Source organism: Sphaerodactylus townsendi, linkage group LG08 (assembly GCF_021028975.2).
Source record: "Sphaerodactylus townsendi isolate TG3544 linkage group LG08, MPM_Stown_v2.3, whole genome shotgun sequence".
Classification (NCBI taxonomy): domain Eukaryota; kingdom Metazoa; phylum Chordata; class Lepidosauria; order Squamata; family Sphaerodactylidae; genus Sphaerodactylus; species Sphaerodactylus townsendi.
Window position 1 is genome coordinate 45699715 of NC_059432.1, and position 13579 is coordinate 45713293.

The 13579-nt window shown below is 40.0% G+C and overlaps 1 protein-coding gene and 1 non-coding gene across 3 annotated transcripts in view; both read left to right on the forward strand.

Annotated features, from left to right (window-relative positions):
- CTBP2 (C-terminal binding protein 2) overlaps window positions 1-13579 on the forward strand; it is a 249470-nt gene that overhangs the window by 71486 nt on the left and 164405 nt on the right. The window lies entirely within an intron of this gene.
- LOC125438651 lies at window positions 10888-11043 on the forward strand. The gene has a single exon (XR_007245364.1). It is a non-coding gene; the product is annotated as a U1 spliceosomal RNA (small nuclear RNA).

Sequence of the window (13579 nt, forward strand, 5' to 3'; positions counted from 1 at the left end):
CTAACTGGCACTGTGCACAAGAAAGAGGCATGGTAAAGAAGGCAGGAAATCTGTATTTTTTTTTAAATTAATGATATTCTTCACAGTTAGATATCTCAGTTTTAAATATGGCATAAATATGAGTTATAGGAAGAAATTCGCTTAATTTGATGCTTCTTCCGAAAATAACAGGTGGTGGGAAAAAGTTGCATCATACTTTTTAAAGCAGTACAATACAGAACACAGACCTTGAAAAAACAGATATAAATGTATACATGAATTTGGGTATACACTCAGGGGAAAGGGCCTTAAGTGTAATTAGAAATGTTGGATGTAAGGAAGGAGCTGAAGCTCAGAGATGGACCATCTGCTTGGCATGCAGACGACCCTAGCCTGATCCCCTGGCATCTCCAGCTGAAAGGATCAAATGGTAGGTAATGTGAAAGATCTTAACTTGAGGTCCTTGAATGCCACTGCCAGTCTGAGTAGACAGTACTGACCTTGATTGTGTCTGTATGAAAACCGCATTAATCAAAATAAGTAAGGATGAATGGGTAGCAGGGAGTGGTCCACTCTTGATGAGGGGGATATCCACTGAGAACAAGTTCTATTCTTTCCTGTAATCGGTTTTCTATGTAAAGGTTCCACCCACAGTAGGGACATACCATCCAAGGGGACATATGGGTCAAATATCCCCAAGCTGCAGCCATTTGATCATGTGAGGGGCGTAAAATTGCCCCCCCTCCCGCACACAACCCTTCCTCCCCCCCCCCCTTAGATTTGTGAGTTGGGACATGTTCTATAATGTGAGGGTAACTTTGAGATGACCTGGTGCAAAAAAAAAGTTGTTTGGTCATCGTGCGGGAGGGCGGCTGCCCATATGAGGGGGGAAATTCTGTACTCAAAGTTCAACTCTCATGGGACATGAGGAGAGAGTCTAGAACATTCCCCCTTCTCTGCCATTTTCTTGACTATTGGGAAAACCTGGATACAGTTATCGAAATATATACCTAGTGTGTCAAGCAGTGGCTGCCAGAAGGCCTTTCAGGTCAAGGAAACTGCTTGAAGTGCCCTGCCCCTGGCGCACAGAAGAGTTGAGTTCTAAACATGGAACTTTCAAGGCACCTTTTTTTGTAGTGTGTGTTTGTGGCATCCTGTCAGTTTGAAAACTAGTGTGAGTAAATCCTAATAAGAGTTAGAACATGTAACAGTACAGGGAAAGACTCTCATTTTAAAAACGATTTACAGAATTTTTCTGCCTTTTAAATAAAACTGATTAAGAAATGCCTGAAGAAAGTGTCTCAAGAAAATATACTTGAAATTTAAGCGTCATAATTTTCTGATATTGGATTGGTAGCTGCTGTTGTAACTTGAGTGATTCTTTAGCCTTTTTAAAAAAATGGGTGAAATGATTGGAATGGGTTTACATATTTCCTTAACAACTTTCACAATAGTGCAAAGCTCCCATCAAGCATGTTATCAGATTATTTTATTATGCCAACATTAATATTGGAAGCACACACATAATCTGGAGTCAGCAGGTTCATACACTACTATCTCATTAAATTTTCAGGCAAAAGCTGCAAAAATTAATTGGTGGCGTGTAATAGTTTAGAATGTGAGCTGGCTTATGGTAATATAAATTACATGAAGAGAAGACAGTTTTATATACTGAGAAAGGGAAAACTGGTTTACTTTAATGAGAAGAGATAGAAATGTGGAGCTATTTTTTCATTACAGATGCACTCTAAACTGTTTGGGCTTACTTGATGAATAGAGTTAATTCTCTGCTACCGTTCCAATAATTCATGTTGCACAGTTTAATGACTTCTAGATAAAAACAGGATTGAAATGTTAATTTCTATGAAGAAATCGGAGCACTCTCGTATATCAGGCTTTTTTCTATTAAAATACTAGTTAATTTCACTAAACAGGTCTCTGGAGATATTTCATGCTACATCGAGCTTTGCATTTCTCTCTTTTTTATTAAAACTTGGTTTAATTTTAAACATTGGCTGCTGCAGGATTTCACTTGCAACTTTATGTCAAACATGGTAAGAAGTTTCTGTTAAAGGATTTTTGGTTTGTTTTATCCCGTTTTATTAAAATGTTTACTTGTTACTTGAGTTACTTGGAGTTTCTGACTCTAATTGTTCAGGTTGAATAACATAACGTTGACACAATGGACTGGACAAAATTGCCTCTTTGCACTTGGAAGGTAAAGTCCTCTAATCAAACTGGAGTGTGTTGCGTATGCTTCAGGAGCATTGGTTTAGAAAGAAACCCCTTAGGCAAGAGTTTGTTCAAGTTTTTGTGCAAGAAGTTGGAGGAGAATACACATTTTCAACAAAAGAACTCAAATTGGATCTAACAGACTGTGAGCAGAAGTAAAATGATTTGTGCAATACTGTCATAAGAAGGACTCTTTACAGCAGTTCTGTTCCACCAGGCCCTCAAAGTGATTCTGAAATCAGTGAATTAGACTACTGACACCATGCAGTAAAAGCTACCTACTATCACTGCAGAGATCTACGATGGTTTTTAACAAGTTTTCTAAAATCCAGGAAAGAATCAGCTCAGCAGGACATCCGAAGGCATAGAACAACAACAGAAAAGGCCTTAGATGTTTGGCTAGCCATGCTTCCTCTAGTGAAAAACCCAGAGCAGTTATACGTCTACCAATATTAGGGCATGAGGGGTAATTTAATCAGAAGGCATTTCTTCTAGGCATTCTGCAGCTAGGCTATTTATGACTTTAAATATTTGTGGCTTGAATTTAACCCAGAAGGAGACCAGCAATGTGACATTTATTCCTAAGAAAATGTATTCCCTTAAGAATAGGTATTACATGGTCATGGTGGCTCTAATGTTGGACAGGAGTCTTGCTGTATTCTAGGAGTCTTGCTACGGTATTCAGCTGGAACTTCTGCAAGTTTCTTCTAAGCTTATATACTATACGTAGAGCACATTGACTATATAGTATTTTTTAGAAAAGATGACTGAGGGGGGACAAAATAAGAGGTTTATGAAAGGTTTATAAGAGGTTTAAAAATTATGTATGGGGTAGAGAGAGTGTGGATGGGAAGACATTTTTCTTCCAGTCCCACAATACTAGAACTAGGGGCATCCAGTGATATGTGTAGCCAATGCGTACAGTTGAAAGTGTCAGACTTGGATCTGGAAAACCCAGGCTCGAATCTCAACTCTGCCATTGAAACTTATTTCATGATCTTGGGCCAGACACACACTCTTGGCTTCAGCCCTGGCAAGCATTTGGATGGGAGACCTCCAAGGTATACCAGGGGCATGCATGATGCAGAGGCACGCAACAGCAAATCACCTCTGATCGTCTCTTGCGTTGAAAACCCTATAACATCCTCATGTCAACTGTGACTTGACAGCAACCCCTCCCCCCCCCACAAAAAACCCCAAGACAGATAAAGGAAATAATTCTTTACTCAATGAGAAATTAAATTGTGGAATTCACTGCCAGTGCATATTCTGATGGCTTTAACTATAGATAGCTTTAAAAAGGGGTTAGATAGATATATGCTGGATAGGTCCATCAGTGGCTGCTAGCCGTTGTCATTAAACGAAACCTCTGTATTAAGAGGCAGAAACCCGGGAGGCAACATCAGGAAAGGGCCATGGCTTTTTTCTGTTAGTTGGCTCTCCCAGGTAACTGGTTGGCAACTTTGTGAAACTAGATGGTGAATTACATGGACCACTGGTCTAACTAGCAGGTTGTAATCACAGTACTGAAAGGTAGCTGCCATCTTGCAGAGTGAAGATCTCTTATTTCTGACTGTTCAAGTCTGTTCATCCTATTTTTTTAATGTACTTCCGTTTACTGGATTACTGAAATTTAGCAAGCATTATTAACAGAATAATTTTTCTCATTTATTTGCTGATGAAAGCAAAGCTTAAGAGTGAATCTTGCTAGAACCAGAACCAGATATAAAAAGTAAGGAAGTCTTGCTCCACAATATTAACTGATCCCCTGTGTTCATTAGTTAATAAAATAATACACAAAATATAAAACAGAGAATTGAAACAGAAATAATTTAGAGTTGTGTGGAAGAAGTGAAAATGATGTGCAATCCAAGCCAGGTTAACCTAACCCAGCGGTGGCAAACCTATGGCATGGGTGCCAGAGGTGGCACTCCGAGCCCTTTCTGTGGGCACACATGCACAGAGTTCATCATGTGGGGGAAGGGAATCACCCCCCCACACACATTTAGGCTAGCCTGTGGATGATCCTTTATCTGGGAGTAAGCTTGGTTGCTGGCAATGGGGCTTGCTTCTGAGTAAACCCTCCTAGGGTCGTGATTCTGTCAGGAAGTTCTTCCTAATGTTTAGTTGGAGTCTCTTCCTGCACCTTGAATCCATTACTCCTTATCCCTAGTCTCTGGAGTAGCAGAAAACAAGCTTACTCCATCTTCAACATGATATTTAAACAGCTATCATGTCACCCCTTTACCTTCTCTTCTCCAGACTAAACATAGGCATCTCTCTAAGCCATTCCCATAGGAATCCAGACCTTTTACTATTTTGGTTGTCCTCCTCTGGACCCATTCCAGCTTGTCAGTGGCCAATTCCCCATGGGGGAATATCCTGGGATTGGACCAGGACCATAAAGTAGCAGTACCTTTTGATCCCAGTCTGTCCTTCCCCACCGCAGCCAAGGTCTTGAGTTGAAACTGGGATCAAGACATTCACCTCCTTTCCACAAGCCCAGGATCAGCTCGGCGATTCTTTTGTTGCTAGTTCATGATTGGCTGTTGCTTTTGGGCAGGAACATGAACAAGCGTTCCTGGGGGGGTTTTGCGGTTTTTTCCATAATGGCTATGTAGCTACATTGTCACAAAGCATAGAGCGTCAAGTGGCATATTGAACATCAGTTTTTTCCTTTGCATGGTTGTGACTTCTAGCCAAGAGGAACATTTTTTTTTTAAAGGCCCGCCCTGAGTCATCCGTTCTGAGCATGCCCAGGCCACTGTGCTGTGATTGGCTGATGGCTTGAACAGAGACTCAGGGCAGGAAAAATAACACAGGACGATTCCCCATGAAACCGGCCTCTGCCCAGGATTCTCAAAAAACACCAACTTCCTGGCAATTTTTGAAAATCCTGGGATGAGGATATTGCAGGGCAGGGCTGGGACACAGCCGAATTTGGCCCAGGAGCTGTGGGAGTCCCTCTTTGAACTAGGATGTGTAATGTGAGTATCCCGTGATATTTCCCCCATGGGGAATCGACCCATATCCTTCTTGAATTGTGGTGCCCAGAACTGCCATCTGTTCATTCTTTCCTTGATCTTTACTTTAAGGCTTCACATGCTTTGTAGAAAACTAGGCTTTCATTGGCACCTCTGTGCCATGAGAAAAGAATTACATCCGTTATGGGAGCAGGAAGACAGGTGGCTCTCTCACTATCTGCTGCCGACCTTGGGGCTGCCTCAACTCCAAAGACTGTTTTTCACAAATTCTTGGGGAAGGAGGGGGGGGGGGGTGTGTGTGTAAAGGGGATTGGGAAATTCCAGCTTCACTAAAACTGGCTTTTGCCAAGTATGGTCCTTGTATGCCTCATCAGTAAACGCCACTGATCAACACTTCGGAGTCAGTTTATTGGCTAAAGTTTCCAAGGCCTAACACCCAACTCTATTTGCCTAAATGTTCCTATCCCCACATTCCATCTTGTACCATGCCCTCTTGGGTAATGGCTTAGATTAACTATTTTCCAAGTGCAGATTAGAAATGGCAGGTGCCAGAGCCTTTGACAGTTTTGCCCCAAGGCAAAGAAAATCTCTGCCCAGTGACATTATATCATCAAATTCCACATCCAGTCTTTAAAAGCTAGCAAAAGGCATTTCTGTCTTCTTTAGCCTTTAGTCAATTTAAAGAGAGCTTGTGTGTGTGTTATGCTCCTGTACAGTATAGCCCTGGGTCATTTTGCCAGGAAAGGCTCTTTCTAAATGGATGCCCTCTTTATATTGTATAACTTAAGTATTTGACATTGGTGTTTCATGAAACAAAGTGTTTCATGTACAAGGTGCAGCATGCAATTATTTTAACCCATTTTTGTTTCCTAATGTGGAAAATATGCTTAAAATGCCCCTTAAAGTCATTGCACTATATAAGAAAGGTTATTAAAATTCATTTCAGAAATAGAAAATAAGATTAAAAGAGACACCTTTGGTTTTGAGCCTTATTTGCCTAAAGGAGGCCTCATGGCCAAGAAGTCTAATATAATCTCATTTCTACTTTCTTTGAATTTTATTAATCACCTTTCCTCTTTCTCACACTTTTTTCCTGTTGCAACCTGCATATGTTGATGAGTTAGGTCCTCCCACTGGTTTCCTGAGCCCCACATGTAACAACTGCTTATAATACTGGCCAGTGCCTTTTTACTGAAACAATTACTTTTTCATTCTGTTGCCTCATTGCTTTAGTTTATGTTTTGCCATCAATCTGGAATTTTTTCCTTCTCTGTTCTTAAACTTTATTGTACTTTGCCTTACGTAAATTACACCTGGCAATTTAGTTGATGAGAAACATTGCTTTTTTAGACTGATGCTGAAGGCAGCAAGAATTTACAATTAAACACCAGTCATATATATAACTATGGAAAATTGAAGAGATCAAAACAGTGCCATGATTTAATGTAGCTCATTTTTCTTGCCTTGAAATTGATTAGTCTCCAACATGTATCTAATAGGGTGTTAGTAGTGGAAACGTAAATATACCTTCCTAGCTGCAAATTGAAGTCCCTCCCGCCCCCAAATCTTTTTCAGATCAGGGTGTTTGAAGATGCAACAGAACTTTGTCCCATGTTACTAGTAGAATTTAATGGTCCAGTTAATTTTAATGTCTTTTCAATCTTCCCCAGTAATGTATGTTTTGGATTATTTGTGTACCAAATTTGTACTTTCTGTGTGGTCTAGAAATATTTCAACAATTTAGGAATACACTTAAATTTCCTTGTTGTAAGTTGGAAGTGCAGAAACTGGAAAAAGACTTTTACATTTTAGTAATCAGATTTGTTTCATTCTATATGTCAGCTGTTTTGGTTTCTTAGCTAGAGTCTGAACATTGACACTTTAAACAACAACTCTTGGGAATTTGTCTATTCCCTGTTATTTGAGAGCCTGCTAGACATTATAACAGCTATGGGTCAGACCTGTGGCTGCTGATGCCATTTTGACGATGAATGTGGCCATATAAAAATGCTGTGAGGGCCCAATTCTGATCAGCCCCATATTGCAGTAAGATCAGGTAATCTTGCCCCCCCCCCCCGCTCCTTTTCAAGTGCACAGACAACAGCCCCACACAGCAATTGCTTATCATTTTTCATACTTCTTTTTTCCACAAATTTGAGGTGTGGTTGGACACTACAGATGCATTATCTGTGATATGTACATTAGGCTTTAGCTAATCTTAAAGTGTTGGGAATAAGGGGCAAGAGCAGCCAGGAAGAGTTATGTTTCCTGTTCCTGAGAAGGCTACAAAACTCTTCTGACATGCTCACACATGGCTGAGAGCCAGATTAAATTAAATGCTGGGGGCATGCTGTGTCTCATGGGTAGATTCTTTTTGCTTCTGTCACATTTAAATCACATCTAAATGAGAGAAACCATCAGCACCACAAAATTCACTTTGCTAAAGCTCTCTGATCAGAGGCATCTAAAAGAACATAAAGGTATGCACTTGATCATTACTGATCACTTACCATGGAGGGACATCACATGTTTACTAGAAAGGGTATGTTATGGGGTGATTTGCCATTGCCTTCCCCAGTCATCTACTTTTTACCCTCAGCGGATGCTCATTTTATCGATTTCGGAAAGATGGAAGGCTGAGTCAACCTTGAGCCTGCTATCTGAAACAAAATTCTGGCAGGATCAAACTCAGGCGGATTCCACATGGGCAAAAAACATTGCCCCTGGAACGGTAAAAACACTGTTTGCACGGCTGCTGCTTCTGAATTGAGGCAGCGCCGTGCTTTTCCCGGGGAAATGCTGTTTAGGAAACATTTGAGAAACAGCGTTTCCCTGCTGGCACTGTGCAAATGTCACCGGCTTTTCGGCGCTGCTTTTCGGCGCCTCTATTTCCTTTCCCCACACTTTCCCGGGGGTCGGAGGGCAGCGTGGGTGTGGCTCCCCATCCCTGCGGAGCTTGGCAAGGAGAGAAGGTGTGTGTGGGAAAAGGAAATGGAGGCACCTCTGTGGGCAACAGCCATTCTGGGGCCGCTCGCACCTCAGCATGTGAACGGCCCCAGGGCTCGGAATGCCACTGCCCCTGCCAATGTGGAATCCGCCTCAGGTTGTGAGCAGAGCTTTGACTGCAGCGCGGCAGCTTACCATTCTGCACTACAGAGCTCCAATGGGTTTCAAATATAATGTAGACATTTAAAATCTCAAAAGATTTTGTATTTATCCTGTTACTCTGAAAATATTTAATTGATATTGGGACTGAATTTATTGTAGAGGCGGCACAGTCACCTGAAGAGCAGGTAGGGAAGAAAAGTAGTTTATAGATGAGAAACAGGTAGGTCCAGGTCAGTGACTTGCATTTCACTAGCTTGTAAGTTGCACTCTGTGATAGTAATAAGAATACACCTGTACTACATACCAGTTTAATAGTTGACTTTATTGTGATCAGAGACTCCAACTTGCAGCCTGTTTTGCATATTAAGATGTTCTTTACCCGTTCTCTGTTTTTCCCAGTGAACTAAACCAGAGACTACTTCTCAGTATCCTGTGTGACAAAACTGGCTAACTTTATGAATTCAGTCTCATTTGTTTGACTTGGCCTGGATTATTAGCCCTTCTGGTGTTGTGATTGTTACATGAAAACCCCAAATGCTTCTAACCATTGTAAGATAGTGATGTCACTCAATTTCAAGGCTTACGCCCCTTAATATGGAAGAGGTTTTTTTAAATCTGACTCAAGGTCGTTGGATCTTTTGTCTGCTTGACTGACCAGTTTCCATGGATACATTCAGCTGATAGCTTTTACGCAGCTGAGAAACAAACAGAACTTTGCTTTCTAAGAATTATGTATGTAAATCTGAAGATTCATAAGCACTGCAGCTTGACCCTTTGGCTTTTGCCATTTAGGCCATTGTCAAATGGCAGTTACAATGCTACTTCATGGGTGGTGTTGTTTTTAAAATGTGCCTGAATACTATGTTCTGCTTTTACCTGAGATGTTAACCCTAAGGGACTTCCAAAATATAACTTCAGTTTTTAAAAAAAGGTTTGTATAAGTCAAACCTTTGGAAAGCCATACTAATTTTAAAGAATAAGATAGCGATATTCTACAAGGAATCCTATAATCTCTTAAGATTTCAGGGTCACTCCAGAGTACTTCTGAGAGGAATAGGAGCGTGGAATAGTCTTTGGTTACAACACTACTCTATGAAATTTAAACGTGGGTGAGATTTTTGTACACTTTTTTCAAGCTTTTGAAAACCAGAGATATAATGTCTAAAGTAAAGTTAATATAACCGCTAGTTCTGGTAACAAACTCCAGTACTGACCAGATATTCATGGTTGTCCTTTGTGAGTAGGTCATTGGAAAGAACTTTTCTGCAGCTTTCTGGTAGATTTCAGTGTTATCCTAAACAAACCTTTATAAGTCTATTGAATTTTAAAAGTATAACACCTTCGAATAGTGCTGTAAATGTTCAACAGGAAAAGCAGTTTGTGCCTCACTGTGCTTAATGTATGTTTGCACTAACTGTTGTAAATTTGCTTCCCCTGTGTCAATTGCAAGGGACTGGATTTAATCGACTGCAATGATAATGCAACTAGAAATTAAATAGATGTTTATATACTTTGGAAAGAAGCCAGCAAATGCAAGTACAATGAGGAGCAGGTGTGTAAATGTTTTATTTAGCTGAGAATCTCTTTCACTGTCTTTTAAACAGGAATAGTTTACTCAGGAACCAAACAAATGAAATGTAACTGGAAAAGCAGTGATTGATCACATCTTGGTAAAGGGTGTGGAGTCCATAAAAAATGAGATGTTTAACTGACGGAGTGGAATTATCATATTAGAGTATTGGCACCTGTCAAGCATGACTATTGCCATGCTTTCATAAGGTGACACATAGTGACATTTGATAGGCATTTAATGTGGTGGGACAAAAGAATGGGAGTTTATGTTGCTAGGAATTATGTTGCCACTTTGAGGCCATGTTTTCGCTGCTGGCAAGAGGGGTTTTTTTTTTAACTCTTAATGGTAAGAAACTATTATTATCAACTTGATTTTTATATAGAGTTACCAACATTTAAACTGAGCATTACATTCTACTGCAATAGTTAAAATAACATGAACATTATATCTTAAGAATTGCCTTAATCACATAACTATACAATAGCCTTAATTTGGAAGAACATTTATTTGATGAGATCACTGCAGAGATGCATTTCAGTGGCACTGTTGCGGTCATATAACGTTGCTAATGAGAATGAAGGAAATAATTGTAAACAACGTTAAGCTTATTTTAACTATATGGGATCAAGCAGTGTTGTGGTTCTAATTACGTAGTGTGTTTCCTTAGAAATGTACACAGAAGACTGACCTGTAGATTTCTCTCTGGAAAACAATATGTTTTCACACTGAAATTATGACTGGAAAAGTTGAGAAAAAAAGTCCAGAAATTATTAAAGCAGCACTTTTATCTATTTAAACGTTATGGGAAAACTCAAAAGGAACTTCCTTAAAATTAAATTAACTGATACCTGACAGAGTGACTTGCAGACAGGTACAGTACCACAATTTGTTCAATTTTATGCTTTTGGGTTTTGGAGATAACAAATGAATATTTATCACAGTATTTAAAAAAAAACTTAGGAAATGGAATGTAAACCGATTATGAAAGTTCCTCTCCTAACTGCATCAGTAATACTTACCTGGCAGGGGATACACCTTGATCACGAAGGAGGTTTTCCAAGGTGAGACTCATCCATTGCACTGCTGGTGTGCTGACTCCTCGATTTTCCCAAATGCGGTAAACTCCACTGCATAATTTGTGGTAATGGGGGTTTAGAACTGCATCAGTTCAGGATGTAATATCTTCATACTCTTGTCTATTAACCCTGCAGCCACCAAGCATCTAAGGTGGGGGAGAGAACAGAATTTCACAAGGCAAAGTCCCCAACATGTCAAAAGTTTACTCCAGTTTTTATCTTCCACTGTCTTTTCTTGAAGATAAATCTTTTGAGACAAAAACAGCTGGAACACGTAGATTTTGCCACCTTGAGTACTCTATTATACCATACCATACTATACTATACGCACCAGATAAGAGCAGCTCTATCAGCTGTCATCTGGAGACAAATCTTACCTGCCGATGGAATTTTCCGTAGCCAAGCACCCACACTAGATTACTGTGGAACTATATTACGGTGCCACAAACTCTTTGTGAAAGAGTTTTGTTTTCTTGACTAGCCCAACAGCAAACCAATTGACAGATGCAAACTATACAGAAAAACAGATTTAAATTAATATGGGTGATGCTGGAAGAAATTCCAGTTTCTAGTGATTGGACCTTTTTAAAAAAGGAGGGAAGGATCTAAATCCATTTTGAGGAAAATCTGCACATCCAACGGGAAGTTGAAAGACCAAAATTACAATCATTGGAAATCATTGGTTAACAACTTCTTTTGAACAACTGAAAGTGAAATGCAAGACACAGTCCCAAATTAGAATGAACTAGAGTCAAACTCAAACCATGTTACTGAGCAAAATTCACCAACGCAAATCTTTTTCCTAACATATGACTTTTGCAGATTTTTTAGTAGTCCAAAGAACCTCCTACAGTACTTAGAAAACTCTTGTGAGAAATATATCCTTCATGTTATTAGCTTCAACATGCAGACATCCTGCATGTTGCCCTGACAATGAAATAAAATACAGCTTGGTCCCAGAAAATATTAGTAGCGCTGACAGAACAGAAGTGTAGAAGAACAAGATTTTGCAGGCAAATATGGAATTACCTGAATTCATCTGGTAAAATCTACAGGTATTTTGCATAGCACCTTTGGCAACTGGGTGAAAGGATGAAAGAAAAAAAAGTTCAGTTCTATGTCTTCGTGAAAGATTTTCTCAGCAAACAAGAATTAAGGCTTTCGCTGGTGCAAAACAGCAATATTGGGCATTTTAAGAGGGAAATACACAGCTATACAAGGATATGTTCTATTTATTTAAAAAATGTACACTCTACCTTTCAGTACTCATCAGGACCATCAAGGCAACAAACATTTATAATAAAAGCTGTAGACAAGATATTCGTTCAAGTGTCACCATTTGTGGAAGGGGTTGTGTTCCCTTTAAATGAACAGCTCTATAGGCCGGCGGTTCTCTTGGACTGAAGCCTACTTCGGGATTCACAGGTGGTAGCTGTGGCCAGGTGTGCCCTTTACCATCTTCAATTGGCTAGCCATCTACAGTATTTCCTGGACAGAAAATATCTGGCGACTTTGGTGCACTCCCTGGTTACATCTAATTAGATTACTGCAGTGTGCTTTGTGTGGGGCTGCCCTTGAGAAGTGCTTAGAAACTTCAATAGGCACAGAATTCAGTGGCCGGAATGCTGACTGGAGTGTGTTAAGGAGGCCATATCATTCCAGTCCTGGCACATTTATACTGGCTCCCAGTTTTTATCTGGGCACAATTCATGGTGCTGACCTTTACATTCAAAGCTCTACAGTTGGTACCAAGATACCTGAAAGTCAGCCAACTCACTTATGAACATGCCTAATAACTATGGTTACCTTCAGAGGCCCTGCTTTGGATGCCTCCACCTTCGAGATTAGACAGATGGCAATTCAAGAGAGGGCCTTCTCTGTAACTCTGTCCCCAGGGAGATTTGCCTGTCCCCTTCTATTGCCATCTTCCAGTGAATAAAGACTTTTTTTTTGTTATATTTGGTATTTCCTAACCAATTTTAATTGTTTTTTGTTTATGTGTGTGTGTGTGTGTTTAATTGTTTTAACAATGCATGTTACAGGGGTTAATTTTAATTGTTTTAAAATGTGGTTTTATTGTGTATGCTTTAAGCCTCCTTGGTGGCTCTTGAAAGGGCAGAAAAGCAGCATACAAATTTTATAAACAAAAAAGTAATTGCCGTGTAGATCTCTGCAAAAAGATCTTCAAAAACTCTCACAGTTGGGAGCACAAGATGCTGTCTTCCCAGCAGCACAGATCAAAGCTCCCTTTGGTCTCATGGCACCCACACTCCATGTCCCAGAGGAAGAGTATTTCTGTGAGAGGAATTAAATTAACATCACATATTAGCCTAGAGAGGCAGCATAAAAATATTTTAAACAAAATTATTCTCAATAGAGTAATAGGTTATTGACATAGGCAAGAGGAGGAGGAGGAGGATGCTTGCTTACCTCTTGAGGCATGTGCCGATGATCACCAGTTCTGATATGGAAGGATGAGGGCTCCTGCCGGAGCGCTGACAATCACTCTGTGCAATAGCACAGCCAGATTGCACTCAGACCCCTAAGGAAAACGCAGATATATGACATCCTCAGGTTTGCTTCTGATGTTGTGAACTGCTAAATGCATTAAGAATACAAACAGATGT